This window comes from Acanthopagrus latus, chromosome 14 (genome assembly GCF_904848185.1).
Source record: "Acanthopagrus latus isolate v.2019 chromosome 14, fAcaLat1.1, whole genome shotgun sequence".
NCBI lineage: Eukaryota > Metazoa > Chordata > Actinopteri > Spariformes > Sparidae > Acanthopagrus > Acanthopagrus latus.
In genome coordinates, this window is record NC_051052.1 from 18736746 (window position 1) to 18750343 (window position 13598).

The 13598-nt window shown below is 42.3% G+C and overlaps 1 long non-coding RNA gene across 4 annotated transcripts in view; it reads left to right on the plus strand.

The window, feature by feature from the left end:
• Nucleotides 1–13598, plus strand: part of LOC119032215 — a 1052400-nt gene that overhangs the window by 957095 nt on the left and 81707 nt on the right. For all 4 annotated transcript variants that reach the window (XR_005078798.1, XR_005078797.1, XR_005078800.1 and 1 more), the window contains exons 9-13: nucleotides 4544–4624; nucleotides 4714–4884; nucleotides 8692–8772; nucleotides 8862–9032; nucleotides 13144–13226. This is a non-coding gene — a long non-coding RNA (uncharacterized LOC119032215). The remainder of the gene's footprint in view (nucleotides 1–4543; nucleotides 4625–4713; nucleotides 4885–8691; nucleotides 8773–8861; nucleotides 9033–13143; nucleotides 13227–13598) is intronic.

Below are 13598 nucleotides of genomic sequence, written 5' to 3' on the forward strand. Positions count from 1 at the left end.
ATAAGGTCAGTGCAATGGAGGTGCAAACATTAAAGGCAGAAAGTGTGAGATTTATCAGTTGCTCTTCATTAATACTCCAGGATCAGTAAATGATTCTAAAGAAAAATCGAGTCTCATTCACAGGTCGTTGAATACAGACAGTTTATTTCGGCAGAAGCCACTACAGTGTCACTGTTGGGACACTAGTCTCTCTCCCTCTTTTTCTGTTTTGTCTTTTCAAAAAGCTAATTAAAAGGCAAACAAATTTGCAAACAAGCTATGCATATCTTATATCTGATATGAATTACATAATTATATTTATTTAACATGTATATCTACGCTGTTCAGCTACAATATTAAAACAACTGACAAGTGAAGTGAGCATTGATCATCTTGTTACAATCAAATGTTCTGCTGGGAAACTTTGACTTCTGTCATTTCTGTGGATCCTCTTTGACAAACATCAGCCACCCAAACACCGTTCAGACCAACTGCACCCCCTCATGGCAAAGAACCCAAGGCTTCAAAATGGCTTCCTCATTGTCCAGATCCCACTTCAGCTGAGCATCTGCTGGATGCATCTGAACCAACTACCATCCATGTTGGGCCCCCATGGATGATTCTTGGCTCAGACTGCATCCAGTGGAAGCTCAGTTGGATTGAGATCTGGGGAATCTGGAGGTCAGGTTGACACCTTGAGCTCTTTCCCACGTTCCTCGGGTCGTTCCCGAGCAGTTTTTACAGCGTTGCAGGCTCGTTGTCCTGCTGGGGGGGCACTGCCACCAAGGAGTGCTGCTGCCATGAGGGGGTGTACTTGGTCTGCAGCTGTGTTTGGGTGACTGGTGTCTGTCAGAGAGACATCCACATGAATGCTAGGACTCGTGGTTTCACAACCGAACATGACATTGGAACACAATGATGAATGTTTTTTATTTCACCTGTCACTGGTTCTAATGTTGTGGCTTTAGGCACTGTAACCAGACTTGTTTATATTTCCTCTCAGTAAAACAAAACCAATTTAAAATAGTTATACTTCCTTTGAACCCTGTGGGTTTTGAGCTGGGACTTAGACATTTATGTAGATTCAGCATTAACGTTAGCCTCGTCCTAGCAGGCCAATAATCAGGATCGTATTCAGTTTCTGACGTGCAACTGTGCGGTGGTGAAGTTTTTGGTTTAGAAGTGGTTCTTGTCGTCTTGCATTGTAGAGGTGCAGCAAACTGAGCTACAAACACTAGCAGAATGACCAGAGACACGTTAATTTCTGGTGGCCTGTGTAAGGTTTCTCTTGAGCGGTTGTTTGTTTGTCTGCGTCCTTCTGAGTGTATAACTATGTTGAGCAGAGCCTGGTGTTAACATTGGTGGTGTTAGTCAAGGTAGAAGTGCAGCAAATTGAGAGCTACAACACCAGCAGAACTGAGTGAAGACGTGTTGTTTTGGAGGCCTCGTGGAAGAGCTTTCTATGGACAGTAATTCAGTAACAGCTATCCAGTTGTTAGTGGTCTGCCAGGAAAAACCTGGTGTTATAATTGTAAGTTAAAAGTTAACTAGACCGGACTTCAGCTGTCTTCAATGGCAAATGCCCGAGTGCAGTCCATCGGAGCTGTAAGCAGTGGTTTCCATGAATGGCAGTAGTCAGGCCTTTGATCAGTTGCTGGTATTGGTAATAGCGTATCTTACGAGCCCTCGTGCGATCCCGCCAACTTACAGGTCCCTCATGTTCAGACACCTATGGTTGGTAGAAGCGTGCCCAAAGTGTGCGTTGTTTAGTTTGGGCCTCGGCCTGGCTAGGGACATGCTCAGGGCCACGGTAGAAGCTAGCCTGACGCCACTAAAGCGGCTTGGATCTCTGCCCTCATCTGTCCATGACGATTCCCCTCGCGAGTTCAGTGTGTATGGGCGCGATGCCTTTGCCTTGAAGATAATGCTGAACCTCTGTGAAAAAAAGTAATTAAAAAACAATTGCAGGAATTCATTTTCTCTGCAAGTGTGCGCAACAGCATCCTGCTTGATAAACACCAAGCAGAGATCATTACAAAGCTGTTACAGGGCCCTCGGCCTTAATGTCCAGCAGGCCACTAACAAGGATCTGATTGTGTTGTGGTGACATTTTTTTGTTTGGAAGCAGTTGTTGTCATGTTCATGGTAGAAGTGCAGCGAGCTAATAGATGCAAACAGCTTGAGCAGTTGTTAGTTTATCTGTGTCCTTCTGTATTGACGGTTTGTTTTCAGTAAAGGTACATTTCCACCTGAGCGTGCAACTGTGTGTTCAGAGAGTGTTCGATCAGCTTTATGAAGCCTTGGAAGTTGTTTTTCTGGAGAAACATTGTGGTGTAAAGCTTTTCAGGTTAACAGTGTTAGCTAAGTGTGCGTGCTTAGTTTGTTTGGAAGCAGCTGTTGTTGTCGTGTTCATGGTAGAAGTGCAGCGAACTGATAGCTACAAACAGCTTGAGCGGTTGTTAGCTTGTCTGCATCCCTCTGATTGAATCGAAAGTTTGTTTTCAGCTCAGGTACGTTTCCTCTCGAGTGCGCAACTGTGCATTCAGGGAGTGCTTGATAAGCTTTATGAGGCCTTTGAGGTTGTTGTCTTGTGAACTGATTGCTACAAACAGCCTGAGCAGTTGTTCATTTGTTTATGTTCTTCTGAGTGTATTGAGGTTCTGGTTCCAGTTCAGGTACGTTTTCACTCGTGCGCGCAACTGTGTGTTCAAAGAGTGCTTGATGAGCTTTATGAAGCCTTGGAAGTTGTTGTTTTGCTGGAGAAACATTGTGGTATAAAGCTTTTCAGGCTAACGGTGTTAGCTAAACAATGTTGAGTGCAGTAAGCGACTACAACCAGTTCTAGACACGGAAGTTCAGTAACAGCAGTCCAGTTGTTAGTTTGTCTGCTGGGCAAACGGCCCCACCTCAAAACCCTCAGGATTCAAGGAGCGTTTTTACAGCTACTGGATAAACACATAAAAATATATGTAAAAAATATATCTTGAAATAAAATGTATATGTAAATACAAGTCTTCTCACTGTGAACAACTCGACTCTCTGAGTCCTGTTAATAGCCCACAAAGTCTGTTATTTGACAACCTGAGAATGAGACTCAAAAAATCAGCTGTCTACAGAATTGCTTTATGAGTATACCGACATCACGCAATTAATCGATTTGATTAATATTTGTCCTCCATAATGCAGGACACTGGTTTGTTGTACATTTCCTTTCTAACGTCTCAGCTTTCTGCTTTTAATGCTTGGTAACTTAATCTAAAATAATCTATAATGTTCGATCAGCAAATATTTAATTTTGATCATATGAATCTGCAAAGTAACTAGAAACTAAAGCTGTTCGACAAAGTCCAGTGAAAGTATGAATAATATAGTTAAAAAATCAATTTATGCAAAAATTGAAAAGTATTTAACATGTATATCTTCACTGTTCAGCCGAAACATTAAAACAATTGACAAGTGAAGTGAGCATTGATCATCTTGTTACAATCAAATGTTCTGCTGGGAAACTTTGACTTCTGTCATTTCTGTGGATCCTCTTTGACAAACATCAGCCACCCAAACACCGTTCAGACCAACTGCACCCCCTCATGGCAAAGAACCCAAGGCTTCAAAATGGCTTCCTCATTGTCCAGATCCCACTTCAGTTGAGCATCTACTGGATGCATCTGAACCAACTACCATCCATGTTGGGGCCCCCATGGATGATTCTTGGCTCAGACTGCATCCAGTGGAAGCTCAGTTGGATTGAGATCTGGGGAATCTGGAGGTCAGGTTGACACCTTGAGCTCTTTCCCACGTTCCTCGGGTCGTTCCCGAGCAGTTTTTACAGCGTTGCAGGCTCGTTGTCCTGCTGGGGGGGCACTGCCACCAAGGAGTGCTGCTGCCATGAGGGGGTGTACTTGGTCTGCAGCTGTGTTTGGGTGACTGGTGTCTGTCAGAGAGACATCCACATGAATGCTAGGACTCGTGGTTTCACAGCCGAACATGACATTGGAACACAATGATCCATGTTATTCATTTCACCTGTCACTGGTTCTAATGTTGCGGCTCTCAGTGTATACACATGTTAAATGCTTTTTACAGATACACTCAAAACCTCCACAAATAAACACAAAACTTCCACAAATAAACTCAAAACTTCCACAAATACACTCAAAACCTCCACAAATAAATACAAAACTTCCACAAATACACTCAAAACCTCCACAAATAAATACAAAAATTCCACAAATACACTCAAAACCTCCACAAATAAATACAAAACTTCCACAAATACACTCAAAACCTCCACAAATACACTCAAAACCTCCACAAATAAATACAAAACCTCCACAAATACACTCAAAACCTCCACAAATACACTCAAAACCTCCACAAATACACTCAAAACTTCCACAAATACACTAAAAACTTCCACAAATACACAAAAACCTCCACAGATATTCTAAAACTTCCACAAATAAACTCAAACCTCAACAAATTCACAAAAAACTTCCATAAAGTCCCCCCAAAACCTGCACAAAGAGACGTGAAACTACCACTGCTCTTCTTTCTCATCTTGCAGGTGATGGACGGTTGAAAGGACAAATCATCAAGACGAGCCAAACATTGGAGACGAGCCGCCACAGGAGCCTGAAGGAAAAGTGTGAGTATCTTTCACCTGAACTTCACAACGGGGATCAAACATGGCTGATAGATCTGCAGAGTGCTGATGGTCACTGTTCATTTCTCCAGAACGAGAGCAGCCAGGAGCTGAAAGTGTGGGCAGAGGAACAGGATGCTGAGGACGAGTTGGAAGACGGTTCCCTGAACTGAATCCTGATTTCCCGTAATGGAGTTTTGTGGACTGACAGTTTGCTTGGTTGGTGCTCGGCTCAGGACAGGAGAGACACCTGGTCCAACAAGGTCAGTGCAATGGAGGTGCAAACATTAAAGGCAGAAAGTGTGAGATTTATCAGTTGCTCTTCATTAATACTCCAGGATCAGTAAATGATTCTAGAGGATAGTCGAGTCTCATTCACAGGTCGTTGAATACCGACATTTTTGGTTGGCAGAAGCCAGTACAGTGTCACTGTTGGGACACTAGTCTCTCTCCCTCTTTTTCTGTTTTGTCTTTTCAAAAAGCTAATTAAAAGGCAAACAAATTTGCAAACAAGCTATGTATGTGGCTTTAGGCACTGTAACCAGACTTGTTTATATTTCCTCTCAGTAAAACAAAACCAATTTAGAATAGTTATACTTCCTTTGAACCCTGTGGGTTTTGAGCTGGGACTTAGACATTTATGTAGTTTCAGCATTAACTTTAGCCTCGTCCTAGCAGGCCACTAATCAGGATCGTATTCAGTTTCTGACGTGCAACTGTGCAGTGGTGAAGTTTTTGGTTTAGAAGTGGTTCTTGTCGTTTCATTCATGGTAGAGCTGCAGCAAACTGAGCTACAAACACTAGCAGAATGACCAGAGACACGTTAATTTCTGGTGGCCTGTGTGAGGTTTCTCTTGAGCGGTTGTTTGTTTGTCTGCGTCCTTCTGACTGTATAACTATGTTGAGCAGAGCCTGGTGTTAACATTGGTGGTGTTAGTCAAGGTAGAAGTGCAGCAAATTGAGAGCTACAACACCAGCAGAACTGAGTGAAGACGTGTTGTTTTGGAGGCCTCGTGGAAGAGCTTTCTATGGACAGTAATTCAGTAACAGCTATCCAGTTGTTAGTGGTCTGCCAGGAAAAACCTGGTGTTATAATTGTAAGTTAAAAGTTAACTAGACCGGACTTCAGCTGTCTTCAATGGCAAATGCCCGAGTGCAGTCCATCGGAGCTGTAAGCAGTGGTTTCCATGAATGGCAGTAGTCAGGCCTTTGATCAGTTGCTGGTATTGGTAATAGCGTATCTTACGAGCCCTCGTGCGATCCCGCCAACTTACAGGTCCCTCATGTTCAGACACCTATGGTTGGTAGAAGCGTGCCCAAAGTGTGCGTTGTTTAGTTTGGGCCTCGGCCTGGCTAGGGACATGCTCAGGGCCACGGTAGAAGCTAGCCTGACGCCACTAAAGCGGCTTGGATCTCTGCCCTCATCTGTCCATGACGATTCCCCTCGCGAGTTCAGTGTGTATGGGCGCGATGCCTTTGCCTTGAAGATAATGCTGAACCTCTGTGAAAAAAAGTAATTAAAAAACAATTGCAGGAATTCATTTTCTCTGCAAGTGTGCGCAACAGCATCCTGCTTGATAAACACCAAGCAGAGATCATTACAAAGCTGTTACAGGGCCCTCGGCCTTAATGTCCAGCAGACCACTAACAAGGATCTGATTGTGTTGTGGTGACATTTTTTTGTTTGGAAGCAGTTGTTGTTGTCATGTTCATGGTAGAAGTGCAGCGAGCTAATAGATGCAAACAGCTTGAGCAGTTGTTAGTTTATCTGTGTCCTTCTGTATTGACGGTTTGTTTTCAGTAAAGGTACATTTCCACCTGAGCGTGCAACTGTGCGTTCAGAGAGTGTTCGATCAGGTTTATGAAGCCTTGGAAGTTGTTTTGCCGGAGAAACATTGTGGTGTAAAGCTTTTCAGGCTAACGGTGTTAGCTAAGTGTGCGTGCTTAGTTTGTTTGGAAGCAGCTGTTGTTGTCGTGTTCATGGTAGAAGTGCAGCGAACTGATAGCTACAAACAGCTTGAGCGGTTGTTAGCTTGTCTGCATCCCTCTGATTGTATCGAAAGTTTGTTTTCAGCTCAGGTACGTTTCCTCTCGAGTGCGCAACTGTGCATTCAGGGAGTGCTTGATAAGCTTTATGAGGCCTTTGAGGTTGTTGTCTTGTGAACTGATTGCTACAAACAGCTTGAGCAGTTGTTCATTTGTCTATGTTCTTCTGAGTGTATTGAGGTTTTGGTTTCAGTTCAGGTACGTTTTCACTCGAGCGCGCAACTGTGTGTTCAGAGAGTGCTTGATGAGCTTTATGAAGCCTTGGAAGTTGTTGTTTTGCTGGAGAAACATTGTGGTATAAAGCTTTTCAGGCTAACGGTGTTAGCTAAACAATGTTGGGTGCAGTAAGCTACTACAACCAGTTCTAGACACGGAAGTTCAGTAACAGCAGTCCAGTTGTTAGTTTGTCTGCTGGGCAAACGGCCCCACCTCAAAACCCTCAGGATTCAAGGAGCGTTTTTACAGCTACTGGATAAACACATAAAAATATATGTAAAAAATATATCTTGAAATAAAATGTATATGTAAATACAAGTCTTCTCACTGTGAACAACTCGACTCTCTGAGTCCTGTTAATAGCCCACAAAGTCTGTTATTTGACAACCTGAGAATGAGACTCAAAAAATCAGCTGTCTACAGAATTGCTTTATGAGTATACCGACATCACGCAATTAATCGATTTGATTAATATTTGTCCTCCATAATGCAGGACACTGGTTTGTTGTACATTTCCTTTCTAACGTCTCAGCTTTCTGCTTTTAATGCTTGGTAACTTAATCTAAAATAATCTATAATGTTCGATCAGCAAATATTTAATTTTGATCATATGAATCTGCAAAGTAACTAGAAACTAAAGCTGTTCGACAAAGTCCAGTGAAAGTATGAATAATATAGTTAAAAAATCAATTTATGCAAAAATTGAAAAGTATTTAACATGTATATCTTCACTGTTCAGCCGAAACATTAAAACAATTGACAAGTGAAGTGAGCATTGATCATCTTGTTACAATCAAATGTTCTGCTGGGAAACTTTGAGTTCTGTCATTACTGTGGATCCTTTTTGACAAACATCAGCCACCCAAACACCGTTCAGACCAACTGCACCCCCTCATGGCAAAGAACCCAAGGCTTCAAAATGGCTTCCTCATTGTCCAGATCCCACTTCAGTTGAGCATCTACTGGATGCATCTGAACCAACTACCATCCATGTTGGGGCCCCCATGGATGATTCTTGGCTCAGACTGCATCCAGTGGAAGCTCAGTTGGATTGAGATCTGGGGAATCTGGAGGTCAGGTTGACACCTTGAGCTCTTTCCCACGTTCCTCGGGTCGTTCCTGAGCAGTTTTTACAGCGTTGCAGGCTCGTTGTCCTGCTGGGGGGGCACTGCCACCAAGGAGTGCTGCTGCCATGAGGGGGTGCACTTGGTCTGCAGCTGTGTTTGGGTGGCTGGTGTCTGTCAGAGAGACATCCACATGAATGCTAGGACTCGTGGTTTCACAGCCGAACATGACATTGGAACACAATGATCCATGTTATTCATTTCACCTGTCACTGGTTCTAATGTTGACGCTCTCAGTGTATACACATGTGAAATGCTTTTTACAGATACACGCAAAACCTCCACAAATAAACACAAAACTTCCACAAATACACTCAAAACCTCCACAAATAAACACAAAACTTCCACAAATACACTCAAAACCTCCACAAATTAACACAAAACTTCCACAAATAAATACAAAACTTCCACAAATACACTCAAAACCTCCACAAATAAATACAAAACCTCCACAAATAAATACAAAACCTCCACAAATACACTCAAAACCTCCACAAATACACTCAAAACTTCCACAAATACACTAAAAACTTCCACAAATACACAAAAACCTCCACAGATATTCTAAAACTTCCACAAATAAACTCAAACCTCAACAAATTCACAAAAAACTTCCACAAAGTCCCCCCAAAACCTGCACAAAGAGACGTGAAACTACCACTGCTCTTCTTTCTCATCTTGCAGGTGATGGACGGTTGAAAGGACAAATCATCGAGACGAGCCAAACATTGGAGACGAGCCGCCACAGGAGCCTGAAGGAAAAGTGTGAGTATCTTTCACCTGAACTTCACAACGGGGATCAAACATGGCTGATAGATCTGCAGAGTGCTGATGGTCACTGTTCATTTCTCCAGAACGAGAGCAGCCAGGAGCTGAAAGTGTGGGCAGAGGAACAGGATGCTGAGGACGAGTTGGAAGACGGTTCCCTGAACTGAATCCTGATTTCCCGTAATGGAGTTTTGTGGACTGACAGTTTGCTTGGTTGGTGCTCGGCTCAGGACTGGAGAGACACCTGGTCCAATAAGGTCAGTGCAATGGAGGTGCAAACATTAAAGGCAGAAAGTGTGAGATTTATCAGTTGCTCTTCATTAATACTCCAGGATCAGTAAATGATTCTAGAGGATAGTCGAGTCTCACTCACAGGTCGTTGAATACCGACATTTTTGGTTGGCAGAAGCCACTACAGTGTCACTGTTGGGACACTAGTCTCTCTCCCTCTTTTTCTGTTTTGTCTTTTCAAAAAGCTAATTAAAAGGCAAACAAATTTGCAAACAAGCTATGTATGTGGCTTTAGGCACTGTAACCAGACTTGTTTATATTTCCTCTCAGTAAAACAAAACCAATTTAAAATAGTTATACTTCCTTTGAACCCTGTGGGTTTTGAGCTGGGACTTAGACATTTATGTAGTTTCAGCATTAACGTTAGCCTCGTCCTAGCAGGCCACTAATCAGGATCGTATTCAGTTTCTGACGTGCAACTGTGCAGTGGTGAAGTTTTTGGTTTAGAAGTGGTTCTTGTCATTTCATTCATGGTAGAGGTGCAGCAAACTGAGCTACAAACACTAGCAGAATGACCAGAGACACGTTAATTTCTGGTGGCCTGTGTAAGGTTTCTCTTGAGCGGTTGTTTGTTTGTCTGCGTCCTTCTGAGTGTATAACTATGTTGAGCAGAGCCTGGTGTTAACATTGGTGGTGTTAGTCAAGGTAGAAGTGCAGCAAATTGAGAGCTACAACACCAGCAGAACTGAGTGAAGACGTGTTGTTTTGGAGGCCTCGTGGAAGAGCTTTCTATGGACAGTAATTCAGTAACAGCTATCCAGTTGTTAGTGGTCTGCCAGGAAAAACCTGGTGTTACAATTGTAAGTTAAAAGTTAACTAGACCGGACTTCAGCTGTCTTCAATGGCAAATGCCCGAGTGCTGTCCATCGGAGCTGTAAGCAGTGGTTTCCATGAATGGCAGTAGTCAGGCCTTTGATCAGTTGCTGGTATTGGTAATAGCGTATCTTACGAGCCCTCGTGCGATCCCGCCAACTTACAGGTCCCTCATGTTCAGACACCTATGGTTGGTAGAAGCGTGCCCAAAGTGTGCGTTGTTTAGTTTGGGCCTCGGCCTGGCTAGGGACATGCTCAGGGCCACGGTAGAAGCTAGCCTGACGCCACTAAAGCGGCTTGGATCTCTGCCCTCATCTGTCCATGACGATTCCCCTCGCGAGTTCAGTGTGTATGGGCGCGATGCCTTTGCCTTGAAGATAATGCTGAACCTTTGTGAAAAAAAGTAATTAAAAAACAATTGCAGGAATTCATTTTCTCTGCAAGTGTGCGCAACAGCATCCTGCTTGATAAACACCAAGCAGAGATCATTACAAAGCTGTTACAGGGCCCTCGGCCTTAATGCCCAGCAGACCACTAACAAGGATCTGATTGTGTTGTGGTGACATTTTTTTGTTTGGAAGCAGCTGTTGTTGTCATGTTCATGGTAGAAGTGCAGCGAGCTAATAGATGCAAACAGCTTGAGCAGTTGTTAGTTTATCTGTGTCCTTCTGTATTGACGGTTTGTTTTCAGTAAAGGTACATTTCCACCTGAGCGTGCAACTGTGCGTTCAGAGAGTGTTCGATCAGCTTTATGAAGCCTTGGAAGTTGTTTTGCTGGAGAAACATTGTGGTGTAAAGCTTTTCAGGTTAACAGTGTTAGCTAAGTGTGCGTGCTTAGTTTGTTTGGAAGCAGTTGTTGTTGTCGTGTTCATGGTAGAAGTGCAGCGAACTGATAGCTACAAACAGCTTGAGCGGTTGTTAGCTTGTCTGCATCCCTCTGATTGAATCGAAAGTTTGTTTTCAGCTCAGGTACGTTTCCTCTCGAGTGCGCAACTGTGCATTCAGGGAGTGCTTGATAAGCTTTATGAGGCCTTTGAGGTTGTTGTCTTGTGAACTGATAGCTACAAACAGCTTGAGCAGTTGTTCATTTGTCTATGTTCTTCTGAGTGTATTGAGGTTCTGGTTCCAGTTCAGGTACGTTTTCACTCGAGCGCGCAACTGTGTGTTCAAAGAGTGCTTGATGAGCTTTATGAAGCCTTGGAAGTTGTTGTTTTGCTGGAGAAACATTGTGGTATAAAGCTTTTCAGGCTAACGGTGTTAGCTAAACAATGTTGAGTGCAGTAAGCTACTACAACCAGTTCTAGACACGGAAGTTCAGTAACAGCAGTCCAGTTGTTAGTTTGTCTGCTGGGCAAACGGCCCCACCTCAAAACCCTCAGGATTCAAGGAGCGTTTTTACAGCTACTGGATAAACACATAAAAATATATGTAAAAAATATATCTTTAAATAAAATGTATATGTAAATACAAGTCTTCTCACTGTGAACAACTCGACTCTCTGAGTCCTGTTAATAGCCCACAAAGTCTGTTATTTGACAACCTGAGAATGAGACTCAAAAAATCAGCTGTCTACAGAATTGCTTTATGAGTATACCGACATCACGCAATTAATCGATTTGATTAATATTTGTCCTCCATAATGCAGGACACTGGCTTGTTGTACATTTCCTTTCTAACGTCTCAGCTTTCTGCTTTTAATGCTTGGTAACTTAATCTAAAATAATCTATAATGTTCGATCAGCAAATATTTAATTTTGATCATATGAATCTGCAAAGTAACTAGAAACTAAAGCTGTTCGACAAAGTCCAGTGAAAGTATGAATAATATAGTTAAAAAATCAATTTATGCAAAAATTGAAAAGTATTTAACATGTATATCTTCACTGTTCAGCCAAAACATTAAAACAATTGACAAGTGAAGTGAGCATTGATCATCTTGTTACAATCAAATGTTCTGCTGGGAAACTTTGACTTCTGTCATTTCTGTGGATCCTCTTTGACAAACATCAGCCACCCAAACACCGTTCAGACCAACTGCACCCCCTCATGGCAAAGAACCCAAGGCCTCAAAATGGCTTCCTCATTGTCCAGATCCCACTTCAGTTGAGCATCTACTGGATGCATCTGAACCAACTACCATCCATGTTGGGGCCCCCATGGATGATTCTTGGCTCAGACTGCATCCAGTGGAAGCTCAGTTGGATTGAGATCTGGGGAATCTGGAGGTCAGGTTGACACCTTGAGCTCTTTCCCACGTTCCTCGGGTCGTTCCTGAGCAGTTTTTACAGCGTTGCAGGCGCGTTGTCCTGCTGGGGGGGCACTGCCACCAAGGAGTGCTGCTGCCATGAGGGGGTGTACTTGGTCTGCAGCTGTGTTTGGGTGACTGGTGTCTGTCAGAGAGACATCCACATGAATGCTAGGACTCATGGTTTCACAGCCGAACATGACATTGGAACAAAATGATCCATGTTATTCATTTCACCTGTCACTGGTTCTAATGTTGCGGCTCTCAGTGTATACACATGTTAAATGCTTTTTACAGATACACACAAAACCTCCCAAAAAGACTAAAAAATTTCACAATGACACACAAAATAACCATAAATACGCACAAAAACTCCACAAAACTTCACAAATTCACAAACTTCCACAAAAACACTCAAAACCTCCACAAATAAACACAAACTTCCACAAATACACTAAAAACTTAACAAAAAACAATGAAAGTGACACAAATACACTAAATACTTCCACAAATAGACTAAAAACTTAACAAAAAACAATGAAAGTGACACACAAATACACTAAAAACTTCCACAAATACACCAAAAACTTAACAAAAAACAGTGAAAGTGACACAAATACACTAAAAACGTCCACAAATACACTAAAAACTTCCACAAATACACTAAAAACTTAACAAAAAACAGTGAAAGTGACACAAATACACTAAAAACTTCCACAAATATACTAAAAACTTCCACAAATACACTCAAAATCTCCCAAAAAACAATAACAATAACACACAAAAACTCCTCTACAAATTTCCACAAATTCACTAAAAACCACAAATTTAAAAAAAAATCCACAAAAGCTCCACAAATATGCACAAAATCTCCAATAATACACAAACCCTTCACAAACATACTCAAACCACTACAAATTCGCTAAAAACTTCCACAGATTCACTAAACTTCCACAAAATCCCCACAAAACCTGCACAGAGACGTGAAACTACCACTGCTCTTCTTTCTCATCTTGCAGGTGACGGATGGTTGAAAGGACGAATCAACAAGACGAGCCGCCACAGGAGCCTGAAGGGGACGTGCATCAGTGACGGAGGTGAGGTGAGGTGTCTGCTCAGAGCCCAATACTGAAAAGACTGTCTGTGATGAAGCATTAAATGAATCAAACTCACTTTACAACTCTGGTGTTGTCAAATGTTTTCTGTCAGATCAGAAGTTTTGGTGTTTTTTAATACAAGCAGGAGGTTTTTTATTTAATTGAATGGTTCTGCTGTACATCAGTAAACTTGCCTCAGGTGAGGTTTTATTTGTTTGAAGATATTTAAATCTTAAGGAAATGTTGTTAATCTTGTAAATCTCCCTTTACAGACGGGGTGAGTTGATGTAAGGCAGCAGTTCCAATGTGGAATTGTGATGTAGACATAAAAAGTACACTTGAGTACAGCTGAGGGAAAACTAACTGACACAAGCATG